Raw genomic sequence first — 19,297 nt, 5'->3', positions numbered from 1 at the left:
GTTAAGGGCAGCATCCTGCTTTGGATTTCAACTAATCTCAGCATTCAGTACAAAACTCCATTCAAAGGGCTGGATTTCATGGGGTCTGCAGGATAGAAGGCAGGCATTGGAGTGCTAGTTGTCTACCAGTTGCAGTTGTATAAGGTAACGGGGGGTAGGGTTCATGTTTGAGCGATAATGATCTCCAGCCAGTCTGACAATGTTGTACACAAGAAATCATTTGGAGTTGACTCAGTCTCCTCATGGAGACACACAGGTCATCTTTACATCTTAGCAATAATTAATTTTGTCTAAGCATTAGTGTAATCAATGAATGGTTATTGCAATGTAACAAATCATGTTTTCTAAGACAGATCTTTTGCTGAGACAATTGTGGTCCATTCCCCACTAAAAGCTCCTGAGTAGTCTCTTGGTTAGGCATCAGGAGAAGGATTGGGGCCCAGCACTCTACACCAACCACAAGCCATCAGTGGTTGGTAGTCAGGCTTCACATCATATTATATGTTGACCATGGCAGCAATGGTTGAGTCATGTCCAGAAGAGACCCAACAATAGAAAGAACTCAGAAGAACCTGAAGAAGAGATGTTTTTGCAGCCAAATGTGTTGTTAGTTTTCCAATGTTGCTGTTTTAAGAAAGTTATTCGGTCAGCTCCTGAAAATGTTGAAAAGGCGTCAGCCTACACAGGTACATGGAAGATATAACAGTTTAGTAACTCTCTTTCAAGGCAAAAACACAGCCAGAGCTTGGTACAAAGAGAAGGGCAAAGAAGCCAGTGATGGGCTGCAGAAAGTCACAACTGGGCAGAAGGAATGCTGACTTCGGTTGGGATTTGCTGCAATGTGTGTAGAGATCGGGGGCTACAGCAGTAAGTTAGTCCCCTCAGGAAAACCTTCTTGAAAAGCATAAAACACAGGCTGAGAGCTTGAAAGTGTAATGTAAGTACATATGGGTCAAAATAAGCATTGCTGCAGTCACGAGTGAGCCTGTTGGGCTGTACAGGACACAGTTGAAACGTGTGACACTGGCAAAGCACAGCAGATCAGGCAGCATCCGAGGGGCAGGAGGGTTGACCTGTCAGGCATAACCTCTTCATCAGGAAGAGAACATAGAACATTACAGTGTAGTACAGGCCCTCCAGCCTTTGATGTTGCGCTGACCTGTGGAACCAATCTGAAGCCCATCTAACCTACACTATTCCATTCTTGTCCATATGCCTATCCAATGACCATTTAAATGCCCTGAAAGTTGGTGAGTCTACTACTGTTGCAGGCAGTGTGCTCCAAGTCCCTACTACTCTCTGAGTAAAGACACTATCTTTGACATCTGTCCTATATATATCATCCCTAATTTAAAGCTACATCCTCTCATGCTAGCCATCGCCATCCGAGGAAAAGGCTCTCACTGTCCAACCTACCTAACCCTTTGATTATCTTATATGTCTCAATTAGGTCAGTTCTCAACCTTCTCTCTCATGAAACAGCCTCAAGTCCCTCAGCCTTTTCTTATAAGACCTCCTCTCCATACCAGGGAACATGCTAGTAAATCTGCTCTGAACCCTTTCCAAAGCTTCCACATCCTTCCTATAATGTGGTGACCAGAACTGTACGCAATATTACAAATATGACCTCACCAGAGTTTTGTACAGTTGTAGCATGGTTATGAAACTCAATCCCTCTATCAATAAAAGCTAATGCACCGTATGCCTTCTTAACAACCCTATTAACCTGTGTGGCAACTTTCAGGGATCTATGCACATGGACACCGAGATCTCTGCTCATTTATACAGACGAAATTCCTTTCCCAAAATTCCAATTTTCCCTTTTGTTCAGAGCTTCATTCACGCCATCAAACATTAAGTAAGATTTGCTCAGCTTCAAAGATATTTTTTAAATTAAAAGTTCATTCATATATTGCAATAATATTTGGAAGTTCACTTTGGCCTGGAAATTATATTCCAAACACAGTAATTCAATCAAAATGGTTTTGAAATTTACCATTTACCCAGGGCTCTGAAACTAAAAGCAACACACATAGTAGTGTTTTAAGGACAAAGGAATTAAGTTATGCCATTTAACTTAATTTCCTTTCTTCAATTGGTTTCATATGACTGCTACCAATTCCAAGAGGTAAATGCTCACTATTTCACATAAACACTACATGGCAGGGTCCTTTTATCCAATACCACTGACAATTCCTTAAAGGAACATCGACTTAAAGCCTCCACAAATCTTGAGCTCCAGGGAAGTAAACACACAAATTGCCAGCATTTTGGCAAAGAAAAACACGTAAGGACCAGATCACAAAGGGTTAACAGTTCAACCCTTGAGCAATTCACATCCAAACAGAAAAGGTTTATTACCTTGATCAAACGCAAAAGCTGGTCTCTCTCTCTCTCTCTCCCTTCTACAACTTGTGAGCATTTTCTTCCTTTACTTGTACTGAGAGTGAAATGTTTCAATAGTTTGACATCCAATGTTTTACATTCCAGAACCAGCAGATATAGTAAACCATCATGATATTACAAAGATTGATATGATTACCTTCTGTTCATCTATTGGTCACATTAAGCTCGGCTTTCTCCAGTCAGGTGCTGCTTGTGGGTGGCCACTCTCAGAAGTTTGTTTCTCAGGACTTGTAGGTTTCCTGCCATGTAACCTTGCTAACTTTCAACCATCCAAAAAGTTGTGTCTATGCCCCATAGCTTCACACAACTAATTTACAATCTACCATCCTTTAATATAGTGTGGACCAGCCGAATGACTAAATTAATTCACTCAACACCTGGAATCCTTTTGTCACTGCAAATGTTCATTGTAGATCGATCTCTCTCTCTCTCTCTCTCTCTCTCTCAATCAGTTGCAGCTAATAAAGAGAACACTTTTATTGGATTCATATTCCCAGTTTTGCCTGCCTGTTCTGTTGGACAGTGACCAACTTGAGCTGACTCTGCCAGCACTTACTTCTGCTGTTTTTCTGCTGTTTTGTTGTGGTCAGTGCAGCAGTCAGTGTACCGTTCACCTCTTTTAATTCTCACACCTCCCAAGATGACATGCAGAGGCTGGTCAGCAGAATCCACTCCTTCTGGTGGACTCCTTTAGTTTGTTTTGGAAATCTTCTTCCTCCAGACAGTCCTTCTTGGAATAGTGTAGCTCCTTGGGATTGTGCTCCAAATTCACCAAAACTGCAGAGACCCAAACCCAGCCAACGATTTGCTAGCATGCCAAACCCATCATTAGAGGACCATTGTAGAATACGGAATGTTTCCCCCACCATACCCTGCTTACAGCACCAAGTGTATTGTTAGGCTGAAAGTACCTAATAGGTTCTTTAAGATCTGATCATAATTAATTCAAGAAGACCCATGCACTTTGATATGAAGCAAAATTATTTGGTTAATCTGTTCAATATCTGTTAGAGATATATGCACACTAATGAGTGGAACTATTAGCCCAAACTACATAATATGCATACATATATAAACATGTGAGTCTCACTCTGTTAGGGACTGTGTAAATGGTGGCACTCGGAGCTCTATCTCGGATTCCATGGCACTGGTCTTGTGAGCCCCAGCCTGATGGTGAAAAGTCCAATAAGTGAGGCAAAGTCTCTGATGTTAATACTCTGAATCTAAGATTACATGCTGAATCTCCATTTCATACTACTTCCAGTACATTTTCAGACATTCCATTGCTCAAAACAAATTGAGAACATCTCCAGGAGACTCTGTGATAACAACCGAAATAAATGATTCCCACAGACTGTCAAGGTTATGCAGTTACATCCTTGCCAAACAGGCATGAATTTTACACCAGGTTTGTTTTGGTGGATTCTTTCCATTTCAGTTGCTCATTATCACGTCCAGTTAACCCTTAACAATTAGCCCTTAATGGTCTGGTTTGAAGATACCATTTTTAAGCTCATCACTACACCAATCCAATGGAACTTCAGAGCCCAACCCTCAGATGCATGAGGAGAGGATAAGGCAGACAGTGGCACTCACTTGCTATTCACACCAGAATCCAGGCAAATATCTCTTTTGGGAGAAAGTGAGGACTGCAGATGCTGGGATCAGAGCTGAAAATGTGTTGCTGGAAAAGCGCAGCAGGTCAGGCAGCATCAAAGGAGAAGGAAAATCGACATTTCGGGCATAAGTCCTTCTTTTGGCTTGATGTAAAATTAATGTGTTTTATAAAGTTCCTTTTAAGTTGCTTTGGAACATTTTATTATGTTAATTGCGCTACTTAAAAACAGGGTTAACAGAATTCCAGAAAGAAATGTGCTCTTTAAAATATGAATAAAACAAATAAAAAAATGTACAAACACAAAATTGAGAGAAAGCCATTGAGTTTATTCCATGTTGAGGAATATCAATTTAACTCAGTAAACCATATTCTGGGTCAACTGGATCAAGTCATGGAACTCTTATGGATACTCACATTATTGAAGTTGTTTCTTACAATCAGTTTAAGCAGCTGTTCCAATGTTTTCATGTGAGGAGCTATGCTTCAATTTTTTCTCACCCAAGGGACCAATGAAAAAATTTTGTTAATGTATGGCACAACATTAATTTTTTAAAAATAAATGCCATAGCAAGAAAGAAATAATTTTAAAAGCAAGAGTAATTATTAAAGATATTCATTCAAAATACCATGCAGCAGAGCTAACCAATAAAACCTTTTATGCCTTTTTACTTGAGAAGCAGAGCTAGCAAAAGACTAAGCTCTAAAGCTTATCACCATGGAAACGAAGACCAAGCACCCCCACCCCCCCCCCAACTAATGAGTCGGGGGTTACTTTATACCAACCTTGTGTTTACCACTCTTGGCACACGTTCTGAGATGGTGTTGGTGGAATTTATGTGGAAATGAGGTGTGGAGCCTGTGTTTTCCTTACCTCCTAGCCAGGGTTTTGGGGGAGGAGGACAGATTTCTGTATGTTGATGGTCACTCAGTGATAGGGTTCACGTGCACTTGTTCTCTCTCACATACACACTTCCTCTCTCACTCTCTCACATACACAATGCCTTCTCACACACGTCCATAGGTACTCTCGCTCTTTCCCAGTTTCCTTCCCTCCCTTATTCATTCCCTCTCTGAGTGAGATTTTAATATTTTATCCTGAGGACTTTGGGGTATCCTTTCACCCATCTTATTTCACTGCACGGTCCCAGTTGCCCTGAGCAGGCAATGTTGCTGACAATACTGTTCCTTGTGCCCTCGCTGACCCTGTATCATGACTATACACCCCTTGAGGGATCTGGCCTAACGTGGGGAGGTAAAGAAGCTAGAGCAACAAGAAGCCACTTAACCACTGTTTGCTGCTCCTCCAATCAAAGGCTGCTTATTTTGTTTTATTATTTATTTATGGGGTTTGGATATTGATTAGACTAGATTAGATTACCTGCAGTGTGGAAACAGGCCCTTTGGCCCAACAAGTCCACACTGACCCTCCAAAGAGTAATCTACACAGACCCATTTCCCTCTGACTAATGCACCTAACACTATGGGCAATTTAGCATGGCCAATTCACCTAACCGGCACATCTTTGGATTGTGGGAGGAAACCGGAACAGCCGGAGGAAACCCACGCAGACAAGGGGAGAATGTGCAAACTCCACACAGACAGTCGCCCGAGACTGGTATTGAATCTGGGTCCCTGGCGCTGTGAGGCAGCAGTGCTAACCACTGAGCCACCGTGCCGCCCCAATTAGTAGCATTTATTGCTGTCCTTAGCTGCCCTTGAGAAGGTGGTATTGAAAATTTTTGTGAAGATCTGTAACTCAGGAGCTGGCTGGATTCGTTGCTGGTCTGTTTGCTGAGCTGGTGGGTTTATTGGCAGACATTTCGTCCCCTTTCTTGGTGACGTCATCAGTGCTGTGTTGCTTCCTGTAAAGTGTTGCTGTATTGTTCCATTTTATATTGATGTGATTCTGTTTGAGCTGTTTCTAGTTGGTATCAGTTCTGGTTTTCCATTGCAGTGATTTATATATCGGGTCCAGGTCAACGTGTTTGTTGATGGGTTGAGGTGTTGAGCTGCCTTCTTGAACCACTGCAGTCCACGTGCTATAGGTAGACCCACAATACTGTTAGGGAGGGAGACAGTGAAGAAACTGTGATATACACCTCAAGCAGGAAGGCTTTACATGAGGTTGTCCAGATTTAGAAATGCCACATTTTCTAGAACTTTTCAACTCATGTCTTCATTGTCTAGACCAGACTGCCATGTAGGAATAGAATTCACTTTCTCATTTTTCTTTTTTCCAACAAATTACAGAGGGGACAATTGCCTGATTAAAATCCTGTGCGTTTGGAAATTTTCAGATGGGGATTGAGAAGCCTGATGACCTTCAGGTGTAAAATTCGTTGTCAAGCATTTTAACGGTTTATTTGCGATCTAACGTCTGCTAACAATGCCAGACACATACACACACACAGTCTCAGTACAGAGAAGAATTTGATAGCTAGAATGTAATAATGACTAAAAACTGTGAACATAACGCAAAGAGTGGACAGGATTGCAATAATTCGTCAGTTTTGTTCGTACATTTTCAATAGGCACTAGCCTTCTTACAGTCTGGGATTTTTTTTTCTGCTGAGCTATTCCTGATTTAGAAGTTATTTTGTGACAAGCAACTTTTGGGTTGCACAATGGTTAGCACTGCTGCCTCACAGCACCAGAGACCCGGGTTCAATTCCCGTCTCAGGCAACTGTCTGTGTGGAGTTTGCACATTCTCCCCATGTCTGTGTGGGTTTCCTCCAGGTGCTCCGGTTTCCTCCCACAGTCCGAAGATGCGCAGGTTAGGTGAATTGGCCATGCTAAATTGCCCATAGTGTTAGGTGAAGGGGTAAATGTAGGGGAATGGGTCAGGGTGGGTTGCTCTTCGGAGGGTCGGTGTGGACTTGAAGGGCCTGTTTCCACTGTAAGTAATCTAATTTTAAAAAAAGCCATGTCTTTGGAGTAGTCACTGCAACCACTTCCAGACTAACCATCTCATGGCGAACATAATGTGAGGGCAGGAGTTCACACAACTTAAATACTCAATATCCTGGACAGTTTGTGAGACAAGTCCAAGATGCATTAAAACTGTTTTTGATATTTTCAGCAATATGAAGAGTGATGGAATTATCAGCCATGTGTGTGATGGGTAAGCTAACTTGTCAACTTGTTCTTAAGGTCATAAAATAATCAGAAGAATTTATTAGGGTTATGTTACAGTAAGCAAATGATCAGTGAAAGTTATAAGCAATGTAGCTAAGATAGTAAAATGATAATAAGAGATAGTGAAGAGCTATATGGACTTTGCTGGGTTCAAGTTATATGTTTTTATTTTTATGCCATTTTGTACTATGATTTATTGACAGCATCTTTAGATTTAGAGAAGAACCGTAAAATTTGTAGTAGAGATATTAGATTAGATTAGATTACTTACAGTGTGGAAATAGGCCCTTTGGCCCAACATGTCCACACCGACCTGCCGAAGCACAATCCACCCATACATTTACCCCTTCACCTAACACTACGGGCAATTTAGCATGGCCAATTCACCTGACCTGCACATCTTTGGACTGTGGGAGGAAACCGGAGCACCCGGAGGAAACCCACGCAGACACGGGGAGAATGTGCAAACTCCACACAGTCACCTGAGGCGGGAATTTTTAGTGAGCCACTGTATAGTCACACTCGTAATGGAATTATTATGTATGTTATTTCAGTGAAGTCTCGATCCTGCATGATTCCAGTTGGATGTTGTGTGTACCGGGTGTTTAATAAGACAAATTTGAACAAGAATGTAATTCAAAATCTATATAAACCCAAAGTGGTGTTTTAAATTACATTAATTTTTTTTCAAAGTTGGTTTGAGGTTCAGGGTAATTGCTTGAAGCTAAATATTATGGCTGTTCCACTCTTCTCCAGTCAGTGTTCACCTTTGACCAGGAAGATTTCTTTGACCAGCTCACCATTGGTCACCTTTGACCAGGCCATTTATCTCTCCACACTCTCAGCTCACAGCCTAATTTCTAATGAAGAGCTTTTGCCCGAAATGTCGATTCTCCTGCTCCTCGAATGCTGCCTGACCTGCTCTGCTTTTCCAGCACCACACTCTCGACTCCTGACCTGCCTACTTGTCCCATGTCCATTAGATTCCAGCTTCCCTCCCTTGGACACCTTCTGACCTCTAAACAACTCAGGATATATAAAACATCCATACTCTATCCCACTAAACCCCCAAACTTCCTCAACTAGCCCCCAGATCGCACAATCCCCACCTCTGCCCAAACCTTCAATTGTCCATTAATAAGCATGTATTACAAGTAAATGTACTGAGGCACAGTGAAAAGCTTTGTCTTGCGAGCAATACAAGCAGATCACAGAGCTAAGTAGAATAGATAGTAAATAATTGGTCAACAGCAGCAAAAGGGCTTATCGGTGGTTACCATCAGGAGTGTCAAACCCGCTTTAAAGTTCAGAGATATTGATTGCAAACTTTCATCTCGCAGTTGGAGATCTCTGTTTTGGCCTCTCGTACAATTAATCTCTCCCACACTGCTTCCTGCTCTCAAAAGCAGCCCCAGATTCCATTTCAGGGGAATGGCCACTGCTCCCTTCTCTATCTAGTTTGTCGTCTTTGGTTTCAGAGCCTTATAGTAGCCAGTGTTCAATTAGTGACACAAGATATAGAGGATGACTAGCTAAATGCCTCTTTGGTTCCTTGGGCAGACTTGACAACAATTCATTTGGGCCAAATGCTGGCAACTGGGATTAATTTAGATTATCTGGTCAGCATGGACGAGTTGGACCGAAGAGTCTGTTTCCGTGCTGTATACAACCCTTTGACTCTAAATCGTTTATGAGGATGAATTGAAAGAGTTGGGATGCTTGACTGACCTCAGCATTACCTCCATCATTTATGTCATTATGTTGTAGCTACTCCTGCTGGGAGATCCACTGTTATCAGTTGCCATGCTTGTCTGTCCATTGCCACCCTCACACATCCATTGTATACAGTGACTTATGCCTAGGTCGATCCCATTTTCTGTTCCTCTTTTCTCTGCTGTCTAAAAATGACTTCGATATTTCTCAGCTCTGATCAAATTGCCAAACACTGACAATTTCTTTTCCAGATGTCACTTTGTAGAGTTTATTGTTCTTGCAATCTCAAATACCTTGTCATTTGACTTATGGTCTATATATTAAATTTATAGCATACTTCTTAGCATCCACATTCCAAAGACCTCTTGCTTCCAAAGATATTTACTTATTGTCTAGTTTTCTGAGGCACATAGAAATGTGGATGTAGGAAGCAGCTTATGAGTTTTTTTCTATATTACAAACATTAGTTTTCTTGTTAATGCATGCCTATGCTGACAAACAAACTATACTAATCCTATTTACCTGCACATGGTCTATAGCCTACAATGCCCTGGCATTTTAAGTGCTCATCCAGATGCTTATTAAATGTTGCAAGTGTACCTAGCTCCATCACTGTCTCAGGCAGTGTGTTCCATATTTCTACCACCTTCTGGGTGAAAACATTTTTCCTCGGATCTCTTGTAAACTACTTACTCCTCACCTTAAACTTATGCCCTTTGGTCTGAGACGCTTCACTAATCTTTGTAGAATGAGGTTATAACCAACATTCCCTCTATGGTGTGTGGCAGCTCTGAGGTTCTGTACATGCCAATCGGAGTGCCAATACTTGACTTCAGGTTTCGGTAAGATGTCCACCCACCAAGAAATACACTGGGGGGGACGATTGTAGACAAGATAAGGCAAAGATGCAGGGAAGAAGATTTCTGTTTATTGTACAAGAATAAAATATAAACTATGTACATGTATGTGATTGCAGGGAAATAAAGGTTGATGGTATTTTTATACACTTAGGATAGAGATTGACAGAGTGGGTCAGAGCTGAGCAGAGCCAGACTTGGTATCAGGCAGAGTTCAGTTTAGCCATCTTAAGACAGACTCTCCGCTCAGGCTGTTTGAATAAACATGAAGTTAACCTGATTTCTTGAGGTACTCAATAAACTATCAGAAAGTTGCAACAAATTGTTGACTGCCCATATGAGGTAGTTACTACAAATTGCCTAAAATCAACATTGGTGTTAGAAGTGGGATGCACAGAAATTGGGTTGATTGGCTTTACCTTTGAGGGGCTGGGAGAAGCAGCAGTCTTTAAGTAACAATGGCACTGGGATTACTTTAGATTGAGTGATGGATATTTTAGTGGAAAATAGAATCCCTACAGTGGAGAAGCAGCCCATCCGAACCTTCAAGTCCACACTGACCTTCTGAAGAGAATCCCATTCAGACCTACCCCCTAATGTATCTCTGCATTTCCCATAGCTAATCCATCTAGCCCGCACATCCCTGGACACTATGGATAATTTAGCATGGCCAATCCACCTAACTTGCACATCTTTGGACTGTGGGAGGAAACCAGAGCAAATCCAAGCAGACACAGGGAGAATGTGCAAATTCCACACAGACAGTTGCCCGAGGGTGGAATCAAAAGCGGGTCCCTGGCACTGTGAGACAGCAGTGCTAACCACTGAGCCACTGTATCACCCATTAGTAATGGGAGCTGAACTGGCAATTGTAGAAATATGTGAATGGTATGAGTCTGACCTTGACAGGCTGTTGGAAGAGGTTATAAAAGGAACAGTCCTGAATAAGTTGGTTCATGATACCCAACTGTGTGCTTTACAGTTGGATAAGGAATATAAGAAGCTGCAGGAACTGGTAAATGATTAGATTTTTTAGATTACATTTCAGTGTGGAAACAGGCCCTTCGGCCCAACAAGTCCACACTGACCCGCCGAAGCGTAACCCACCCATACCCCTTCACCTAACACTCCAGGCATTTTAGCATGGCCAATTCACCTGACCTGCACATCTTTGGATTGTGGGAGGAAACCGGAGCACCCAGAGGAAACCCACGCAGACACGGGGAGAACGTGCAAACTCCACACAGTCAGTCGCCTGAGGCGGGAATTGAACCCGGGTCTCTGGCGCTGTGAGACAGCAGTGCTAACCACTGTGCTACCATGCCGTCCACTGAACTGCCAGGGTAAAAATGTTTGGCAACATGAGTGCAATTAATTCACTATGTACAGCACAGGAAAAAAGCTGGAGGTAGACCCAATGTTGAGATGGATCATTGATGTTGAGATGGATCATAAACCAGACTTCTCCCCTAATTTAGCTAAAATTAAAACATGCCAAGCAGAAATCTGAGAACAAACAGCTAAGAACTGCTATCTCACAAAATAAGGTAGGTAACCTTGGGAGCAGAGCTAACAGTATTGCATTTCTATGTTGTGAGATAAAGCTGGTGCGTAAAGTCACCCAGGAAGTGGAAGGGGTGGACAACGGAGTAAGACCCATAGCATAGTTATGGAAGAGATTGAAAAATCCCTTCCCCCAGTTTGGTTAAAGAAGTCCCTGTGAAAATTGGATTGTATTCACAAAGATTCTCATGCCTGTTACAAAGAGAGCATTCCTTACATTTGACTGAAGACTGTCTTAAAACATTGCCTGAAAGCATCAATGAATCAAGTCGTTCAAATCTTATTCCATCAAAAGTTTAAAAAGTGATTTTCATTTAAAGTGCTGGAAAGATGATCATGTTGTGGAAAGTAAAGCTTTGCCTTGTTCTCAAAACATAGATACACATTTTGGAAGGCATGCGACTTCTGGGATAAGAAACATTTTGTCTGTGTACTTGTTTCACTTTCAGGTGGTGTTAAAAATTTTTTTTTAAAGTTTTCTTTAAGACAATAAAGTTTTAAAAAGACAGTTTGAAAGTATAAGAAAGTATAACATGACATCACCTGATGACTTCTGCCCCGCTCCTTCTCAGAACAGCAAAAGCTACCTCTTTCTGCTGAGAACTTTTTAAATCTTATCATGCACCTTCTGTGTTGTGAAATGTGGGACTTTGGACAGGACTAAAAACTTTGGATTTCTAAATTTACAGAATTTACAGTGCAGAACTCAGGAGAGATTATTAAAATCTCCAGCACAACACAAATAGGACAGAGTATCAGGAAAAGGTTAGCAATCAAACTTCAAGCACACTGGACAAACAAATGACAATGAGAAGAGGGAGAGTTAATACAGGACTGAAGGTGTAATATCTGAATGCACACAGCATAAGAAATAAGGTAAATGAGCTTGTGGCGCAGATCGAAATTGGCAGGTATAATGTGGTGGGCGTCATGGAGATGTGACTGCAAGGGGATCAGTATTGGGAGCTGAATATTCAAGGGTATACATCCTATCGAATAGATAGGCAGGTAGGCAAATGGAGTGGGGTTGCCCCATTAGTAAGAAATGAAATTAAATCAATAGTAAGAAACAAAGTAGGGTCAGATGGTGTAGAAGCCATTGAGCTTCTTCTATAGCCGCTGTGTCTTTTGTTTCTGCATTTTAAAACAGGTTTCAAGAGCATAATGAGGACCCTAGAAGTCTTGCTGAGACAAAATATTTTGAAGTCAATCAGCTTTGTTGTGTGAAAGGAAAAATAATAATAAACTTGTAAGAGGTTGTAAATAAGCTATTTGAAGAAAGTTAGTTTAAGGAAAAAGTTTTAGATAAATCAATAACTTCAGCATTTTTAAGATTGAATTGTCAAGTTCGACATTTCATTTTCTGGCCAAAATTAACTTCTAATATTAGTTTTATATATGGATGCATTTTAATTCCAGATGATACTCAGTTCAAATGTTTATTAGGGTGAATTAGTATGTTAGAGAAAATAAGGAGAGTTTAGAATTTTGAAACAAAAATGATCAAAATTCAGGAAGGGATTACTATCACTATTTTTCTTGTCTTTTTTAACTCAATTTTGTTTGGAACCGTGAGTTGCAATTGATTATCGAACTTTGAACTTTGAACAGTACCTTGGTGCAGGGAGCCCTTCAAGTGGGGAAAGAGAAAAGAAATGGTGTTGTAATGGGGACAGTATAGTTAGGGGCATAGACACTGTTCTCAGGTTGTGTTTCCTGCCTGGTGCTCGGTTTCGGCTTATCTTATCTGGGCTGCTGAGGAACTTAGAGTGGGAGGGTAAAGATCCAGTGGTCATGGTATAGGTAGGTACCAATAACATTGATAAAACTCGGGCAAAGGTTCTGCTAAGGGAGTGTGAACAGCTAGGAGCTAAATTAAAAAGCAGGACCAAAAAGGTAATAATCTCTAGGTTACTACTTGAGCCACGAGCTAATTGGCACAGGGTCAATAAGATTAAGCAGGTAAATGTGTAGCTCAAAGATCGTGTGGGAGAAATGGGTTTGAATTCATGGGACATTGGCACCAGTACAGGGGAAGAAGGGACCTGTCCCTATGGGACAGTCTTCATCAGAACCGGGGCTGGGACCAGAGTCCTAGCGAATCGTATAACTAGGGCTGTAGACAGGGCATTAAACTAAATCGGGAGAGAGGTTTCAGTTATAGGGGAAATCAGAAAACCTGAATTAAAAAAGGGGGTAAGAGTGCAGAACTCAGGAGAGATTATTAAAATCTCCAGCACATACACAAATAGGACAGAACATCAGGAAAAGGTTAGCAATCAAACTTCAAGCACACTGGACAAATGAATGACAATGAGAAGAGGGATGGTTAATACAGAATTGAAGGTGCTATATCTGAATGCACACAGCATAAGGAATAAGGTAAATGAGCTTGTGGCGCTGATCGAAATGAACAGGTATGACATGGTGAGCGTTACAGAGACGTAAGGGGATCAGGTTTGGGAGCTAAATATTCAAGACTATACATCCTATCAAATAAATAGGCAGATGGCCAGAGGGAGTGGGGTTGCCCCATTAGTAAGAAATGAAATTAAATCAATAGTAAGAAACAAAGTAGAGTCAGATGGTGTAGAATTTGTGTGGGTAGAATTGGGGAACCACAAAGGTACAGGCCTCGAAACAGTAATCAGGAGCTGGGATGCAAGATAAACCAGGAAATAGAAAAGATGTGTAGGAAAGGCAAAATTACAGTGACCATGGCGGATTTCAATGTGCGGGTGGACTAGAAAAATCAGGTTGGTAGTCGATTGCAAGAAAAGGAATTTGTGGCGGCTTTTGTCTCAAAGGCCTTTTTGGAGCAGCTTGCAGTGGAACCCACGAGGGAACTGGAAATAGTGGATTCAGTGTTGTGCAATGAGGCAGACTTGATAAGGGGGCTTAAGGTGAAGGAACTCTTGGGCAGCAGTGGTCATAATATGATCGAATTTACTCTGCAATTTGAGAGGGAGAAGATAGAATCAGGGGTAATGCTATTTTAGCTGAATAAAGGCAATTACAGAAGCATGAGGGAGGAGCTGAGTAGAATTGACTGGGAGAGAAGCTTGCCAGAAAGACAGTGGAACAGCAATGGCAGGAGTCTCTGGGAGTAAGTCAGTAAACATAGCAGTGATTCATCCTCAGGTACAAGAAGCATGGTACAGGGAGGGTGAGGCAACCATGGCTGAGTACAGAAGTCAGGGATAGCATAAAAGCAACGGAGTAAGCATATAATGTAGCGACGGGCAGTGGGAAACCCAAAGATTGGGAAACTTAAGAGGGCAACAAAAAAGAAATAAGGAAGGAGAAGATTAAATATGAGGGTAAGCTAGCCAGTAATTTAAAGGAAGGCTGTAAGAGTTTCTTTAGATATATCAAGGGAAAAAGGGGGGCAAAAGCAGACATTGGGCTGCTGGAGAATGACGCAGGAGAGATGGTATTGGGGAACAAAGAAATGGCTGAGGAATTAATAATTACTTCATGTCAGTCTTCACATTGCCAGTCATATTACGGTCAGTAATATCCCAAAAAATCAAGGGAGTGAGGTGGCAGAGGTGCGTATGGTGGCCATCACCAAGGAGAAGTGCTAGAAAAACTGAATGGCCTTAAGATGGATAAATCATCTGAACCAGGTGGACTATATCCCAGAGTTCTAAAGGGGATAGTCGAAGAGTTAGCGGAGGCATTAGTGGTGATCTTTCAGGAATCGCTAGAATCAGGGAGGGTCCCAGAGGACTGGACAATCACTAACGTGACACCCCTGTTTAAGAAGGGAGTAGGGCAAAAGACAGAAAATTACAGACTGATTAGCTAACCTCGGTCCTGGGTAAGATCCTGGAATCCACCATGAAGGATGAGATTTCTGAATACTAGGAAGTGCATGGTAGAATAGGGCAAAGTCAGCATGGTTTCATCAAGGGGAGGTCATGCCTGACAAATCTGCTAGAATTCTTTGAGGAAGTAATGAGCAGATTAGATCTAGGAGAGCCAATGGATGTTATCTACCTGGAATTCAAGAAGTCCTTTGACAAGGTGCCACACAGAAGGTGACTGAGTAAGATAAGGATCCATGGTGTTAGAGGCAAGGTGCTAGCATGGATAGAAGCTTGGCTGACTGTGAGAAAGCAGAAAATGGGGATGAAAGGGTCCTTCTCAGGATGGCAGCCAGTGACAAGTGAAGTTCCACAAGGCTCAGTGTTGGGACCACAATGTTTCACTTTATACATTAACGATCTAGATGAAGGAACTGAGGGCATTCTGGCTAAGTTTGCAGATGATACAAAGATAGGGAGAGGGACAGGTAGCATGGAGGAAGATAGGAGGCTGCAGAAACATTTGGACAAAGAATTGGGCAAAGAAGTGACAGATGGAGTACAATGTGGGTTAATGTGTGGTCATGCACCTTGGTAGGAAGAAGAGGTATGGACTATTTTCTAAATGGGGAGAAAATTCAGAAATCTGATGTGCAAAAAGAATTGGTGGTTCTAGTCTCACTACAGGTGACCCACCACATTATACATATTCACATAGACCTTCTCTCATACACATGCTCTCTCTCTCTCACACACACTCTCACACAGGCATATATCCATCACACTCACATACGCTAACACACATAACTCTATGGAGTGAATGTGTATTTGCAGATATATTCTATTTTGTTCAAAAAGCACACAATCTGTAGTCAGTCAGTCCATGTGACATTTTATAAATTCCTACTTTGGAAATAAAACTAGTCTGACTCCAGGTTAGGATACAGACTCTAACCTCACACTTTTAATGCATTGTCTAAGCTGTTAGCTTTTTTATAAACAACTTATAAAACCTTAAAGTTGTCTCAGAGCTGTGACTTGAAAGAAATTCTAGAATTTACATATTGATTAATTGAAACCTGCATCCCCATTCTAAGTGATTAAAGACTTAATGGCTGTCTAGGTTTGTTGAATACATTGCATCAGTTGTATGACACTTTGATTTTTTAAATATAAAATTGTGTCCTATGTACCTGCCTCACTAGCTACCTGATGAAGGAGCACCGTTCTGAAAGCTTGTACTTTCAAATAAACCTTTTGGCCTATAACCTGGCATTGTGTGACTTTTAACTTTGTCCACCCCAATCCAACAATGACTAATATAACATGAATATGGAGTTGCCAATGAAAGGAGGACTGGTGCTGACCAGCTAACTACAGAGGATGTTAGCAAAGAGAAAACAAAGAGCGAACAGGCTCTGGCAAACAGCAGCTTTACTTTAGATGCAGCCAGAGTGGCAAGCGGTCTTTTTGGTTTCACTATCGAGTGATTATCCAGTTGTTGACGTATTGTAAGTTCTGAGAAAACAGCCCCAATCTGTAATAACTAAATGTCTCCAGGAAGTGTGGGGAAACAGTTTGCATTGACTGGTGACTTTAGAATTCAAGCGAGATGCATAGTCCTATTTACCTGCAATCTAACCCATCGTCAAAGGATTTCATGAAAGCCTGATATTCATTGTTGAAAGATTTATTTAACTAGCAATTTAGGATGGTTTTTTAGTTTATCACTTAATTATGTCAGTCTGTAGGTGTGTGAGTGGGGTTTAATATTCAAAGAAGATTAGGCTTAGATCACAGATATTAGATTGCCTTGTAGTTTGTTTTCTGCCAGTTACATTCTTAATAATACCATGAACAAAAGTTAACAATTTAACCAGTTATTGGTAAAGGTCTGGTTCAGAACAATTGAGCAAATTTGAGTGTCATTGAATATTTAAGTTCATTATGTTGTAAAGCCATTGATAGTACCTGCACACACACATACAACATGGGTACTGGGGAAAAAATAAGCACTACCACAGTAAGGCAGTAGTGTGGGGGGGGTTAAAAAAAAAAGAAAAAACCAAAAGAAAAGCCATCGATAGTAAAGTTGATTTGGGTTAGCTTGCTATCCCCGTGTCGTAACAGGATGTAGGTTTGTCCTGAAAAAACAAACTACAACATGTAGCTTTTGTCTTTGTCTGAAAAAGTGGGTGATGATATCATTGAATTCAAGAATTTTTGCCCCACCCTTTAAAACCAGTAGATCATTCAATGCACAGCTCAAGTTGTCTGCACAGTTTATAATATCCAATGTATTGTGAAATTTTAAATTTCTGAATTGTCAGAGATTATTGGATGAATTAACCAAATAGATCAGTAGTCAGGACTTGGGGAAGAAAATAAATCAGGAAGTAGAAAAGGCACAGAAGAAAGGCTTTATTACAATAATCATGGGGAACTTCAATGTGTAGGTGGACTGGGAAAATCAAATTGGTAGCAGATCTCAAGAAAAGGAATCTTTGGAATACCTGGGATTTACCTGGGTAAAGCCCACTAGGAAACAGCCAATTCTGGATTTGGTGATGTGTAATGAGACAGATTTGATTAGAGCGCTTCAGGTGAAGGAACCTCTAGGGTACAGTGAGCATAATATAATAAAACTGCAGAATGAATTCTAGAGGGAAAAGTATTACAATTAAGTAAAGATGCAGAGAGAAGAGCTGACCAATTGATTGGAAGGGGATCCAACAGGGAAGATGGTGGAGCAGCAATGGTAGGAATTTTTGGGGGGAATTCAGAAGGCAGAGCAGAAATTCATCCCAAGGAAGGGGAAACATATTAAGGGAAGGAAGCATCAGGCAACCATGGCTGACAAGGGAAGTCAAGGACAGCATAAAAGCAAAAGAAAAAGCATACAATGTGGTGAAGATTGGTGGGAAGCTTTTAAAAGCCAGCAGAGAACACGCAATAGAAGGAGAAAGGGAAGATGAAATATAAACAAACTAATAGTAACATAAAAAGAAAAGTGCAAGAGTTTCTTTTCAAAATATCTATAAGGTTAAGAGAGGCAAGAGTGGACATCGAACCACTGAAAATGGAGGCTGGAGAAGTACTAATGGAGAATAAAGAAGAGAGTGGAAGAAATGGGGTGGCATGGTGGCTCACTAATTAGCACTACTGCCTTACAGTGCCAGGTACCCAGGTTCAGTCCAGCCTGTGGCAACTGTGTGAACTTTGCACATTTTCCCAGTGTCTGTGTGGGTTTCCTCAAGGTGCTCCGGTTTCCTCCCACAGTCTAAAGATATGCAGGTTAGGGGAATTGGCTATGCTAAATTGCCCGTAGTGTTAGGTGCATTAGTCAGGGGTAAATTTAGAGGAATGGGCCTGGGTAGGTTGCTCCTCTTGTTGGGCCGAAGGGCCGGTTTCCACTTTGTAGGAAATCTAATCTAAGACACCAGCAGCATCCCAAAGCTTCGAGAATCATGGAGAGGAGTGTAATGGCCATCACTAAGGTGGTGCTGGGAAAACTGAAAGGTCTGAAGGTGGAGATAATGGTGGCATTGTGTGGTGATCTTTCAGGAATCACTGGAGTCAGGGAGGGTCCCAGATGACTGGAAAATGGCTGATGTAATATTCCTGTTTAGGAAATATGGGAGGCAAAAGACAGAATCCTGACCTTGGTCATTGGTAAGATTTTAGAGACCATTATTAAAGAGGAGTTTGCAAAGTGCATAGTAAAATAAGGCTGATTCAGCACTGCTTCATCACGGGGAGTTCATGCATTATAATCTATTAGAACTTTGAGATATCAAGCAAGTTAGACAAAGGAGAGGAAGTGGACGTGATCTGTTTGGATTTCCAGGGGCGTTTGACTAGCAGCCTCCTGTGCGGTACGTTAAGGTAGTCTTTGGTGTTAGGAGCAAGGTACTGACTGACTGGCAGTAGGCAAAAGAGTAGGTATAAAGGAATCTTTCAGGATAGGAGCCAGTGACTGGTGCAGTTCTGTAGAGGTGCATATTAGGACCACAATTGTTCACATTATACATTAATGATCTGGATGAAGAAACTAGGAATTGTTGCTAAGTTTGCAGATGACACATATAGGTGGAGGGACAGGTATTATTGAGGAAGTGGAGACAGTACAGAAGGACTTAGACAGGGAAGGAGAGTGGGCAAAGAAGTGACATATGCAATATAATGTACAAGAGTT

Source organism: Chiloscyllium plagiosum, chromosome 29, assembly GCF_004010195.1.
Source record: "Chiloscyllium plagiosum isolate BGI_BamShark_2017 chromosome 29, ASM401019v2, whole genome shotgun sequence".
Lineage (NCBI taxonomy): Eukaryota > Metazoa > Chordata > Chondrichthyes > Orectolobiformes > Hemiscylliidae > Chiloscyllium > Chiloscyllium plagiosum.
Note: the sequence above shows the minus strand (reverse complement) of the source record.